Source organism: Zychaea mexicana, assembly GCF_025766255.1.
Source record: "Zychaea mexicana strain RSA 1403 chromosome Unknown BDB00scaffold_59, whole genome shotgun sequence".
Taxonomy (NCBI): Eukaryota; Fungi; Mucoromycota; class Mucoromycetes; order Mucorales; family Lichtheimiaceae; genus Zychaea; species Zychaea mexicana.
Genome location: NW_026516722.1, coordinates 206,929 through 222,114, shown reverse-complemented (window position 1 = coordinate 222,114; position 15,186 = coordinate 206,929). Strand labels below are relative to the sequence as shown.

Genomic DNA, 15,186 nt, shown 5'->3' with positions numbered 1-15,186 from the left:
TCGAAGGCGGCGAAGAAACCGTCATTGCGTACGCGTCGCGCGTAGTACGTGGGCCAGAAAAATCGTATGCAGCAACACACATCGAGGCGTTGGCTTTGGTTTGGGCAGTCGAGAAGTTTCGACACCTTCTTGCTGGACGGCATTTCTTGGCGCGCACGGATCACTCTTGTCTCCGGTTTATCTTTGGTCCGCATGAGAAGGCGCCAAATCCGAAAATTCAAAGATGGGCAGCCGCCTTGCTCGGATACGATTTTACGATCGAGTATATGCGTGGACAGGAAAATCCGGCCGATGCCTTGTCCCGCCTGCTGTAGTCTTTCCGCCCTATTATCATTAATATACTCTAATTCCCCTTCATATTAGCTTCAGTATATTCTCCTTTCCTTTTCTTCCTCTGTTTCCTTCCGGAAAATAACGATCTCGTCATTCCTTTTATCAATTATGTCGGACAACAACTCTCTTCTTATTCTCCATTTAGCAATGTAGTACTTATGCCCTTTCCGATACTTCGGTACCTTTTCTTTTTTCTCTCTTATATATAAGCATGTCTTCTGAAAAGCAGAATAAAATATGATATCATCTCTCTCTCACTTTTATCTCACAAAAAAAAAACCTTATACTCTGGGCGGTTCATCCTTGTCTCTGGTCTCGTAACGCGTCACGCTGTCTGGTGGAGCTTCCTGAATTTATCAGTATGGATTACCCGTTTTATTTGGCCTTAGTACATTACCTTTCGCGGAAGAGGTACCCCTTGGATAGCACCGAAGTGGTCAAGCGCAAGATTAGATTTCATGCGGCTAAATACATGATGGTAGATGGGCGGCTATATCGACGAACTGAAAGTCCTCAGGTACGAGGTGAAGAACTATTACATGAAGGTGTAGTCAGCGAGGTTATTCGAGCGGTCCATGCAGAAGGTCATTTTGGTATAAACAACACTTGGCGTCGAGTTAAAATGGCATATACGGGTCCAGGGTTATTTGAGAAGGTGCGCTCCATCGTACAGTCGTGTGAGTCATGTCAATTTCGCGCTCGGGCAAGAAGAACTCGCTACAATACGGGTAGGCCGATCGACACGCCGTCCGATCCTTTCTACATGGTAGGCTGTGATGCTGTTGGCCCAATCAAGTACGAAAACAAGCAAGACAAGTATCTCCTGGTTGCGGTGGACTATTTGACGAGGTGGCCTGTTGCGGTAGTAGTCGACAATATCAATGAGGACACGACTGCAAGGTTTCTATTCGATCACATTGTGATGATGTTTGGTGTGCCCCGCTACCTACTGACCGACCGAGGATCAAATTTCAAGTCTGCTTTCGTGCGGGAATTTCTGAAGGGCCTTGGTTGCCGACATATCACTACCACGGCTGTAAGACCACAGGTCAATGGGATGTGCGAGCGAATGAATCAAACGATCGTCTCCACTATTGCGAAAATTGCCCGTGAAGAGGACCGCCTGGGTAACTGGGAAAGCTGTGTTGGGCCCGCGCTGCTGGCTATTAGGACCATGCCAAACGAGGCGACGGGAATGTCGCCGGCGAGATTGCTATTTGGGTACGAATTGCGGACCCCCGCCACTTGGCCAGCGCCCCGGAGGGATTTTGTCGAAGGTGAGCTTTCGGAGGAGATTATAAGCCGAACAAAGGTTATCGAACACATGGCGGATCAGCTCAGGGAGGAAGCAAAAGAAAAAGCCAAGATACGCAAGCAAAAAGACAAGGAGCTGTACGATCGACGTGTTGCATTCCGGAAGCCGTTTCGGGTTGGCGAACAGGTGTTGATGCGTGACAAGTATCCGCAAGGGAAGTTCAATGATCGATGGCTAGGGCCTATGGTTGTTGTTGGGGTTGGCGGAAACGGAACTTACTACTTGGAAGGGCCGAACTCACGGCGGCTAAATGGCGCAATAAACGGTGATAGTCTGAAGGCTTTCGTCGAGAAGCGACATATGGTTCCGGAAGTGCAAGTACAGCGGGCAATGACACAGTATCAGGCGTGGGTCGAGCGGCGCCAAGATGATTAGGCGATGAATTCGGCCTGGTGGGGGCAATTGACACGAAGTGTGTGGGGCTTTCGGGCCTCATTCATTTCCGACGAACGAATTCTGGCTTCGGCCAATCATGGGCGATTTCGGTGGCGGATCTTTCTGCCGGCGATGGCCACAGGTTCCCCCCCAACTCCCCACAATTCTTCTCGCACCCCCCATCCGGGGATTATCATACTTCTTTTTCCCTTTCTGTCAGTTCCCTTTATTTTTCTTATTTCCCTTAGCTCTTTTTCTGTAAATAATTCTGTCATTTCCTCTCGCGTCATTTTACGTTCCTTCAACTCTAAATCGTGCCGGCCATAGGCGCCGAATATCATTTCTTCTTTATGCTTCTTTTAACGGGACCCGTCCCCTATATTTCTATCCATCCTTATTTTCCGTATTATACTCTCTCACGTACTCATGCTACCTGCCCTGCGCAGTTTATATTATTCTCCGTTGTCCTTTTCCCTTTCCCTCGTTACCCTCACCTTGTTACCATGACCCTGTAATTTCATGGCCCCTCTTATTTTCCGCCGTACTCCCTCTCTTATGTTTCCATCCGTCGTATAGACATTGCTATATTCATTTCCCTATTTTTCCGTCTTCTACTCCGTCCAAACTACCCGATAGAGATCGTTGTCCTCTGTGTCTGGCGTCGTTCTCGGCCGAGCGCGCCCAGTTGACAAGGTGTATAAAAAGGGGATTAACCCCATAATAAAATAAAGATTAAGCGTTTTCAGACATACATTCGTGGATTGACAATTGACATCGGAAGTGGAACTTGCCGTTATTGTAATCGTGTATCTGTGTATTTGTATTTCGCGTTCATCATACCCCTGATTCCTTTTTATTTTCTGAATTCTGTCTATTTGTATTTTACCGCATATCAACCCTATTCTTCTGAACCCTTTCTACCTTTTCCCCTTTTTATATACTACCTTTTGTCCTTTTCCAAACACCACACGTGTCAATTGTGCCGTACCAAACAGAACTGTCCTAGCAATGTTATATGTGACGCCCCACTGGAGTTACAACCTGATTTCAAAGTGCTTTCAGTGTACTCTGAAATTTTTCTTTCAGTGTGCTTTCGGTGCGCTTTCAGAGCTGTGATGCAGCAAATAGATAAAATTGGCTCCCCTACTTGATTCCTTCTCCCCCAAAACCATCTACGATGGCCCCTTTTTAACACCACCTGAGCTACTATGCTTCTTCCCACTCAGAGACTTTTACCCGTCACTATGCTTCTCTCCACCACTTTGCTTTCTTCTTTTTTTTGCTAATTACTAAGGGTACTCACAAGCAATGTGAGGCAACATCAACACACCCTAAAAATAGTAATGCTTATCAGGGTGTGTATGTTGCAAATGTGTCAGCTCAACATACCGTAACATTGCTGTAGTTGGTAGTTTCTATAGACGGGCTGCAAACTTGAGCTGCAACATACGAATACGAATATATATCAACGGCAGGTCAGCCAACACTATAGGCACGATTGTTAGCATTTGTCGCGTTGCTTTGTAGTTAAGCGCCATCTTGATACAGCTTTTTTGTGCTGTCTCGATTTTCTCGATTTCCGCAGCGTTGACACCGGCTATGGCCAGGCCATATTCGAGCACTGGTCTTGCAAAAGTGCAGTACGAGCGTAGAGCTGCCCAGATACCAAGTGCATATTGGTGAACACTGAGACTTTGTAGGGTAGCTATAGCACCTGTGGCTAGTTGCGTCCTTTGTGACACCAGGAATGTTCTATCTAAGCCCTCCTAGTTGAAAGGTATGCCTAGATATTTAAAGTTGGCGGCAAATGGAATGGGGGTGTTGTAGAGCTTGTATGCTAGGGCTGGTGGTTCTCGGTGTTCTAGCACAGCAAACTCGTCAGCAATGTCGTCATATGTTGTTCGTAGTGGTGGTGGGCCAATTACCGTGCATTTGGCAGGATGCCATCGATACCCCAGATCTTGTAAATGTTGCTCAGCAACTCGAAGAAAGCGAACCATATCGTCAGGTGCGGCAATGATAGCAACATCGTCAGCATACAATAGCGAGGACACAATGATGAGCTTAGTATCTGGTCGATTTGCTCCTGGACGGCCATGGTTCGGTGGTGTGTATCATATTTCTTGAGCAGATGCCTCTGTCAAATTTGCCATCGGTGGTGCACACAAAATCAATGGGTGAGTGATGACAGGGTGGGCGATACGGAGCTGCTTTGGCAAGCTGTCAATGAACACGGCATACAGAAGAGGACTAAGAATAGATCCTTGTAGTACACCGCAGCGAGGATTGATGTGTCGTGATTGATGATTCTGGAGGATGACGGCCAGCCGTACCTCATTGAATAGATGTCGGACGAGATGGAACAGAGCACTCGGCAGGTTTCCCTGCAACGTTGACCATATGACGTCTCTATCTACAGAATCATATGCAGATTTGATGTCGAGGAAGGCGATAGCAGGATGAAAGTCGTATTGCTTCTTGAAATGGCGCACCAGTATATTCAAGGAAAACGCCTGATCCAATGCACCACGATTTTGTTGGAAACCACCTTGCGCAATGTCCAGCATTGGCATATGTTCAAGCAAACAAGGCAATAAACAGCGTTCGAGTAGCTTACGAAAGGTGCTGGTCAAGCTAATCGGTCGATAGTTACTGGCCTCAGTTGGATCGCCTTTCTTGAAAATCGGAACGACTTGGGCAGTACGCCACGACACAGGCACCCACGACCAACGCCGACATACTGTGAACAGCTGAGACAGAATCACGGCTGAGGGAGCGGCAATCGGCTTCAGCATTGCACCGGTGATATAATCATCACCGGGTGCTTTGCGAGGGGCGAGCTTGCGGATGGCGGTCTCAATATCGACAGGATGAAATGGTTCATCAGGGTCGGATTCACGACCAAAAGTGGATCGACCATTGTGAGGGCGGTTATCTCTCACCACCAAACACACCTGATAGATGCGACACCATAACCTCAACTGCCTGCTGAGGCCCATGTGGATACGAGAACGTGTAGGAGGACTTATCGAAACGGACCTATACAAGATTTTGTTTGCTGAGTTTAAATTATCGTCTATTTTTTAAAAATCGAAAAAACAATTTTTTTTTTCTATTATAAAAATTTATATTAAATTAAAAATAAAGAAATATATTAATTTTTGAAAATTTTTATTAATTTTTATAATAATTATTTAAATCCTCTCTCTTCTCCTCCCTTCCAGTCTCGTCGAAGACGAAACAAAAAACGAAGTTTTTTTCTATAAGTGAAACGAATTTAAAATATATATTAATCTTAAAAAAATACCTGCTGGTATTTTTTATATAATAATTAATTAATTAAATTTACTTACTTTTAAAAAATACCAGTGGGTATTTTTTTATATTTAATAATAAATCTAAATTACATATTAATTTAAAAAATACCAGTGGGTATTTTTTTATATTTAATAATAAAGAAGGATGAGCTTCACTCATGAAAAAACTTCGTTTTTTGGATTTAAAATCAAAGATTTTAAAGACTGGAAGGGAGAAGAAGAGAAGGAGGTGTTTAATTTTAGTTAGAAGATCTCCTTTATTTATATTATCACTATGTTATAATATTGTTTTAAGTTTTTTAAAAAGATTATTATTTATTACAATTTATATAAATCAGGCCAAATAAAAAACGAGATACTCTCTCTTACATATTCAAAAGAGATTATTTTGCTCTATTTTTTTAGTAATCTAGCTAAGTAACTATTCTATAATGTTTCCTAAGTTCATATTTCCAGCATTACATATGTAAAACTTATTTACTCTTTTTTTTACTCACCTTCTTAATGACCTTCTTAATATCATCTTTTTTTTTTGCTATTTACAACTTTATAATTTTTATTGAATTTTAATGGTAATATTTGTGTTTTTCTTTTTTTAGAAATATGTAATTTAGAATGTTGGCAGCATATCTATTTCTAATATCAGGCCAAGGTTCATCTAAAAATTTCCATTTATTTAATACTAATTTCTCAATTTCGTCTTTTAATTTATTTTTTAATTCTATATTAACACCATTATCAATATCCATTTTATATAAATAGTATATTCAATTTTTTTAATTTTTAAATATTTTCATATTATAAACAATGGTTAATTATCCAAAATCCAAGTGATGTCGATTTATCCCCTAGCTGGTCTGTTGATTGCCACGTATATGCTTGATAGCACTATTCATCTCGGCAACTGGTGCTTCGCTGATCCGGGTACAAAATTGCTTCCAGTGACGGCGACGAGTGCTTTACAACATGGAGTTGAAGGCTTTGTGGGCTGCTTGGAACTCGGTCCACCTTTGGGCTTTCACGACGATGTTGTTCGGTGCTTGGCGCCAACGACGGTACATATCCTCTCGATGGTCTACGCGTTCTTGTAACTCTTTGGTCCAAAACCATCGCCAGTGCTTTGGCCACATCTTGCCTCGTGTGACACTAGCATCAAGTGCTTCATATATCAACGCGAGTAGATCAGTGCCAGCCTGTTCTATCTCGGCGACAGGGATGACGGTGTCTTCACTTACAAGTCGATTTGAGAGGCGGTCTCGTAGTCGATCGGATTAACTAGCGAAATTCTTCGACATACAATCGAACAACATCCGGATCCTCAAATCGTTGGAGTTTCCAGTGTTGACGTGCTGCATTAGGTTCAGGTAAGCGAGGGATGGCGGTGTGCGGGGCGAATTCAAGCACACAAAAGTGGTGCGGTGTGTTTAATGAGACATTATCGTATATCTCCATATGTGGATTGTTGACGGCCTGTGCACGAGATATGAAGAGGTCGATGATACTGGTGCCTTGGTGGTTTCGGAAAGTCAGTTGCCCATACGCCAAAGACTGGTTCCACACGTGGAGACCATTGTCCAAAAGCCAGGATGAGAAACCATTGTTGGTGCGCGCGTTGTTTTGAGTATCGCCTATAGTGCTCATGCGTGCATTAAGGTCACCAAGGATGATTGTGTTGTTGTCGATGCTGAGATGGTCCAGCCGTTCAGTGACTGCGGTGTGTGGAAGTGTTGGTGGTAAGTACAAGGTATGGATGGTGTATATGCCGAGTCGGAGTGAGAGAGTGTTGTCGTTGTGGTGGGGGAGTTGATGGAAATGTATGTTGAGGTCAGGCCTTACTAACAGCGATACGCCACCAAATCCATTGTTGCTTCGTTCATGTGTTGTTGCATAGGTATGGTACTGAAGCCAGTCAGTAGTGAACCGCCCGCGGATCAAGAAAGTTTCGGTAAGAAAGACTATGTCAAGGTCTTTTTGGATGCAAAAATCAACAATTTCGTCAGGCGATCGGTTGACACCAGACGTGTTTAATAAACCAATGCACAGCTGGTTTATCATTAATCTTGATCCATAGTGTCCGCCTCATCGTTATTGTTGACACTCTTGGGTGTCAACAGATTGCGAGCTTCATCAACTGACGAAATCGATTGACGACGACGACGAGATGCTGGTTTGGACATTGCTGCTGGAATTGTGTCCAATATGCAACATCAATGTGGTGGTGGTCATCTTCGGGCAGTGATGTGAAGTGGCGCATGATGGCGACTGCAAGATGCTTCTTGGGCATACGAACACATAGTGCCAGCATCCGTTTTTGGTACAGCTCTTTGGCGAGTGCACCACGTTCGTTTTCTGGTTTACCCTCAATGACGGAGGGGTCGCCGATTGTTGATGCTGCTGCTGGATTGAATTCGTCTTTAGGTATCGTTTTCTGCTGCTTCAACTTTTCTCGGAGCTCGGATTCGTACGACGCATGGATCAACAGACCCACCACTTCATGTGCTGGGAAGTGTACGTCTATCACACGTTCTTGGTCGATCTGCAACAGTTTCAACGAATGACGGACTTCGCGGTGCATGACCCGTCGTGGCGTGGGCAAATACACGACGACGTAGCCGGTTTTATCACACGCAGGTTGAAACAGTCGTTGTGCGTGCTCGATTTGTTTAGAGGAGGGGGGTACCACCTTCTTTTGCTTTGGGGCAACGTGTTTTGCAGCGACTTTGGCGTACGACGACTTGGCCGTTTTTGCAGTCGAATTTTGTTGTTGCTGTTGCTGTGCTGGTTGTTGGTGCTGCTGCTGCTGCTGGCGTTCGATTTTCTTGAACTGTTGCTCAAGACGACGGGCTCGTTGTTCTTCAAGACGCTTCGTTACTACTACTCGCTCTTGTTTGCGTCGTTCGTATTCTGCATCCGTTAGTGCCTAACGTGATTCGCGTGCCCCAGTTGGGTCAACTTCTATGCCTTCGACAGGATGATCTGTAGGTGTTATGGTTGGTGCTTCTGCTGTTGTTGCACGTTGCATAGCATCCTCAAGGTTAGCGATATAGGCGTTAGCCTCTTCGAGTTGCGAGCGGAGCTGTTGATTCTCAGCAATTAAAGCATCCATTTGCTTTAATTGCTCCTCAGTGTTGTGCATTCTTCTTTCGTTCGTGGTGATGCGGGTCTCCATTTCTTCGAGACGAGCCAAGAACGAAGGTTGCTGGCATGATACTGCTGCTGCTGAGGCAACTGAGGCGATTGACAAGGATGATACCATTGAGTGGTCTGATGCCTAGTCAGCCCAATCATCATCCTATTGTTGCTGGATTTGCTGTTGTTGCTGCTCGTGTTGCTGCTGTTGGTGCTGCTTATAGACCGCGTATATGCCCCATTTTGCGAGGCGGCTATTTTTGGCGGTATGCGGTGTTGTTGTCGATGTTGTTGTGTCCTGTCGGGTGATGCCGCTAGCATGTGGGCTTGGTGAACGGGAAGTATTATTGGTTTTGTTCACACGTTCAGAACAACGAAGGCTAGTGCAGACGCCGCTCATTGGTGCGATAACGGGAATGCGGGTTAAGGTACGTGTGTTGGTGATGGCGGTGTGTGTTGTGTTTAATTTGCTTTGTGCAAGCACGTTGGTAATTTCGGGTTGATTAATTTTGTATGACAGCGTGGTTGGGCAGACGGAAAAGGTAAGTGTTGGGGTGGGATTCGAACACACGACCTTTGGGGGAGTGGGTTGAAAAAAAAGTATAAAAAGAGGTGCTTTTTGCCGCGCGCGATGCTCGACAGATGTCTCGCCCGGCTAGCTCAATTGGCAGAGCGTGAGACTCTTAATCTCAAGGTTGGGGGTTCGATCCCCCCGTTGGGCTTCTAAATACTGAAAAACATTTTTTTATCAAATCCTTATTGTAGCCAGATTTGGCAGGTCTTTCCTTTTTCCTTTTGTCGAAGTCTTTTTGGCGGATCAATACCGTAGCCAATAGAAGAGAGATAACAAAAGAATAAAGAAGAATAAGAGCTGACTTGAAAGATGATCCTTTATTGTATATACTGAGGAAGGGTATTTATATGTTTTGTCCAAGGTAATACGAAAATAATGAATACTACGATGAATGCAAGATATAGTGGATAATGTATATAAGGTCGGCTGCGCGACAGAAGAAGATAGAAAGAATAGCTGTAGCTAATGTTGGACAGTGGATTGAGCTCTAGCGAGTGAATGGAAGAATTAGGAAGAAGTAGCTATAGAATAACGGCGAAGGGATGATTGAGTTACAATATGAAGGAACAGAAACAGGTAGAAGAAATGGCTATGAAATACGTCAAAAAGGGAGCGGGAAAAATCCAAAAAGGAAACGGTGTGTCACCGTCAAATCTTGCTACGACACTTTTGTGACACCTGTCCATCATTTGAACACGTAGTTGTCCATTGCTTAAACACGTATTAGTCTCCCATAACAATACATAGCCATCATAGCATATCTAGTAATAGTAGAAAACATATAAATATCCCCTTCATCATTAAGTAATAAACATCATCTTTCAAGTTAACTTTATTCTACTCTTACTCTTTTGTGATCTCTCTTTTTATTGGCTACAGTACTTATCTGCCAAAAGGACTCAACATCCTCATTGTAATTTTTGATTTCTATGTTGAAGCATATTTCTCAGCCTCAAGCATGAACCAATGAGATCTATGGTCTAATAGCGTGCATTAGCTATGTACCTTTTTTATCCTTAGTGCTTACAAGAAGTTACTACACTAATCATAATAACACTTCTTCAAATACAATATAGTACCAATCCCTTCAACTCCTCCTATGATTATTCATCAACCTTCATCAGATTTGTAATCATATTAACTGTATTGTTATTGTAATATTTTATCTACTACTTTAAAATAGGGAGGTAGTTAGCTTTTAATCACCGCACTATCCTTTTTTGGAAATCTCACTTTGTAACGGCCATGCTTTTTTTAACATTACATGTTCCTGAGAGACTTGGTAAACTTCAACTTTGTGCCGTCTTCCTAGACCATTACTATACTGCATTTCTCAGTATGAGTTCCCAAGAGGTGCACTACTTGATTTCATCTGCCATCAATGTCATTTGAGGTTTTTTTGTGAAAATCGTTGAGCATCTTTCACCATTAGCCGGGATTCTGATAGACTGCTCTAAATGAGCTTCAAGTTTAATAGTTATTTTTTTTCTGTACATTTCTCTACAAAGCAATCAATAGATCATGTCTGTCACTGTGGCTCAGATCGCAATTGGCCATGTCTAATGCATTCTCGCAGTATTCGCCGTGAATAGTCAACATATGTTTTAACTATGTGTATTTGAATATTACTGCTGCAGCAGTTTGCTATAGTTTGTTTCTGTAGACCCTACTGCGCCTACAGTTTGCTATAGTTTGTTTCGGAGTTATCCCAAGATAATTCACAGATTTCAAAAATACATAAAAAACATTTAAAAATTGAATTTCAGATATACAATAAAAAATATATTATAAACAATATTAAAAGTATAATGAAAAATGTGTTATTTATACAAAATATAAAAATAATTCTTATTATTTATCAAAAAGAGATTTCTAATCTAAAATATTTTAAAAAAAGTAATAAATGTAACATTAAAAATAAATATCTGTATAATTGTTTCAATAAAATGAATATTAATATACAAACAGATAATTATATTTTAAAATTAAATTACTATTATTGTTATATTTTTTATGAGGATAAAAATATGAGGAAAAATGTTTTTTTATTTATATTGAAACAAAAATATAATGCTAAAATAGAAGACTTTAAAAATAAAATAAAATATTATAATATAAATGTAATAATTAAAATTATTGATAATATTAGAAAGCATAAACATAAGAAAGTTAAAAAAGACTTTTCAGTGTTAAAAAATGATTTAAATAAATATAAAAACAAAGTTTATATGATTAACAAATTAATAAAAATTAGAAAGTTGTTTGTTAATGATAAATTATATAATGAAGTGAAAATATATAAGAAAAAAATGATTAAAACATTTGTATTTTACATCTGTGAACTATCTTCTGAATCATCCGTTTGTTTCTATGGACCCTACTGCGCCTACAGTTTACATCTGTGGCTTGAGCACCCATCGTAGGCGTAATTATAGAGAATGCCCACTTAACCCTATCAACTGTAGTACTGTCTACTTATTAGTTTTTGGTGATAATGCAATTTTCGCTGAAGATTACTGATAATCATCATCCTCCTACCCTTGCTATAGCTACTACCTCACCACTATCATCTGCACCTATCATCAACAATTCGTCCACCAACTTCTGTTGTCACTGCCTCACCTTCACTAAGGTTTCAGGCTTAGAGGGGGGTGGGTGGGGAGGAACGTCCCAACAGAAGGATCTGTGGGAGGGAACGTCCCACAAATATAATAATCAATGTTATATTAGTAAAAGCATCTCTAGATCGTAACAAATAATAGGGCTTTGGATCTTTGCCTTAGTAAGTAAGTAGATTGAGCAAAGCGAGCTTTGTTTAGGGTGCAACAATCACAATCTTAGTAAGCATGATAGAGCGAACACAACGGCCTTGGTTTAGAGTACAACAATCACACCTTTGATGATGTCCCAAAATTTCCACCTCTAAAATTCTGACCTGTAAAGTTTGCGAAAAAATGAATACGATCTGTTCAGTTGCGAGGATTTCCTGGTATATTGGACATGAATCCTCTGGGAGTTCGGATTGCATGAACTCGAGTAACTGACACAGTAATAAGCTATTCTAAATCTGAATGAGGTATTGCCTTTAGGCATTTTTAAAGCAGTGACGACATTTACTTTAAGACCAAAATAATGAAAATCACCATTTTCATTCCTGTCAAGCAGAACAAATTTTCAGCATTGTTTGAAGGTCAAAAGGGGGGTGGTAGTGGGGCTTTGCCCCCCACCTGGGGTCTGGGGCAGAGCCCTAGTAAACTGGTCCCTGGAGGACAGATGCTGACACGCAGTGAAGCGGAGGGACCAGTTTATTGGTTCTTAAAAGTTGATCAAAAGGTATAAATACCTTGAGCAATCGTACTAAAGTTAATTAATTAATTATAGCATTATTTACAGATCAGATTGCATCAGATATATGGATATTAATGTGCAGATAAGGGGGAAGCAAGTGCATTTGGATCTCAAAAGTTGTTGCAATTCTAGTAGAGAAATGTGTTTATATAATCGAAATGAAACGGTAAGCAAACATAGAAGTGATTTGAGCATAAAGAAATAGGCAAAAGATTATATACTTTAGAACAACTTCTATTAAACCATTCATGCTTGCTACTGACAGAGGAGTACTGAAAGGAATTACCGGAATACAATAATATAGAGAAAACCATGAGATAATCCAGCTCTTTATACTGTTCCATATTTTCAGATAATGGCTAAATAATAAGTGATGAGATAAGAGCGTGCTAAGTGGTCTTAGTAATGTCAAAACATGATATGACAAGCGGAGGATGAGATAGGAAACAAGATATTTAAATGAGCTGGTTTTTGCTTATTACTTGAAGAAGACTATCAAACATATATAGGTGCCGCAATCTGACCCATAGGTCAAAACCGACCCGTGCGTTGAGGACAGGTCAATGGGCTGGGTTGATGCTTTTCTGACCCATAGGTCAACCTCTCTAACCCTTGACCTGACCCGTTGACCCATTGTGACCCATGTATACATATAATATGTATGAGGTACTTAGTAGTCAGTCTTCTTATTGGGAAGCATCATTATATTAAAGATGTAGTTGTCAATATATCTGCTATATAACTGTAACATAAAATGTACTTATATTCTTTTTATTGTGGGATTATATTTTATATTCAAGAGTAGAGGATAAGTAAGCTATAAGCAATATATGTAAAAGGAGTAAAGAAGCAGTAATAGTACAATGAGAGCGGACAATAGAGGGTGGCAGTAAGAGACGAGATTTGACAAAAGACTGAAAAGGAATTGAGAAAAGAAAAATGAAGGAACAAGGAAGAAGTGAAAAGAAAAGGGAAAAGGGAAAAGGATAAGGGGCATATAGGGAAGTCGATTTTCAACCACACTTTAAATATTATGCTTTCTTTAAAGCATGTGAGCCCAAGTGATTTCTTTTGTGATGGCACAGAACCCTATATCTTTAATAGGGGTCGCAATTGGACGGGTCGGGTTGGGGCAAGGGTCTAACCCATTGACCTGTGGGTTAAGAAAACACTGACCCGACCCGACCCGTTCAACCCGACGGGTCAAAACTCGGGTTGACGTGTCAAGACTGATTTCAATGTAGTGATGAAGGAAGTGTCGATCAGCCTGAACTTGAGCGCTGGAAGTGCAAAACTCCATATATATATAGCTCTCTAAGATGATGGCACGCAAACTCCTAGCAGTGCTAGCAACATCTAGGGATCCGTATCAGAACCGTAGAACCAGAACCGAACCGAACCGAAACCGAGAAAATATGGTTCGGTTCCTACCAAGGACCAAACCGGAACCGAACTGGTTCTGTATACTTAGAACCGAAGAACCGAGAGGCAGAAGATTGCAATCAGTGATTTTGGTAATTAGTATAAAGTAGGCTATAATGGAAGTTACGAACAATGTTATTTCGAAAAGACCACGAAGTAGTGTATTCTTCTGACGGCAGCTTGCTTTCTCCGCCCATGACGCACATCATTACTTGTTCCTCTACTTTGCTACCCACAATGCATTTTTCTCCATGACGTACTACTTTACTAGATTTATCATGGCTTCTCGATCAGTTTTATCAAGTTTGTGCATTCTGTTTGAGATTGCGCATTCTGGGGCTCATAACAGAATTATTTTACCCATTCACCCTTTGCCTTTTATGAGACACTATACACTATACACACGTAGAGACACAGCAGCTGTATGTACTGCCGGTTGTGGTTCAATTCCTCCAATGTTACGATAACATATTGTACAGGATTTTGAATCCAATCCCGGATATGGGCTCAAAACTTTTCGCGAACGGGATTTTTTTTTTTCGCTCATAGGATTTTTTCTTTTGGTTTACGGGATTTACTATTTCGTTTGCGGGCTTTCTTTTTCGCCAATGAGATTCTCCATTTGGCCAACGGCGTTTCGACTTGGCCAACAGCATTTTATTTCGCTAATGGCCCCTTTTTTCGCTAACGGCATTTTCACTTGGTCAACGGCCCTCTTTTTCGCTAACGGCATTACTAATTTGCTTGCAGCAGTTTATTTCGCCAACGGCATTGTCACTTGGACAACGGCCCTCATTTGGTTCACAGGATTAATGTTTCGCCCATGGTACTGTCGTTTGGCTAGCAGCATTTCAATTATTAGTCACTGCATTCTGCATCTTCTACTTAATTCAAGCAAAGATGCTTTTTTACAGCGTATAATTTCAGTTTCGAGTTTATAGCTTTTGGCGTTTGACAGAAATGAAGCCTGCTATTGCCATTTACATTTAACTACAGTAGTACAAAAACGGAAGAGCAAGATTCTAAGACTGACAGTGTTAGCCAGTGAGCGATCATTAAAAGAGTTGGCTCGAAAAGAAAGCTAGAAATAGGCATTTCAACCCATTCTGTTGTCTATGTTTATTGAACGTATTTGGTACGGATATAAGTAAAAACGTATGTTGTATTTGGAATCAAAAGCTTAAACGAAGATGTTGAATATGCCTTAACTAAATAAAAGAAAACTGTAAGCGAAACAATAGTCTTGTGAACCAAATGAGGGGCCATTGTGCAAATGATAATGCCGTTGGCAAAATAAACTGCTGTAAGCAAATTAGTAATGTCGTTAGCGAAAAAGAGGGCCGTTGACTAAGTGAAAATGCCGTTAGCGAAAA

At 41.3% G+C, this 15,186-nt stretch overlaps 1 non-coding gene across 1 annotated transcript; it reads left to right on the top strand.

The window, feature by feature from the left end:
- The first annotated feature begins 9,118 nt into the window (after nucleotides 1-9,118).
- BDB00DRAFT_t76 lies at nucleotides 9,119-9,191 on the top strand. The gene has a single exon. It is a non-coding gene; the product is annotated as a tRNA-Lys (tRNA).
- Nucleotides 9,192-15,186: the final 5,995 nt, after the last annotated feature.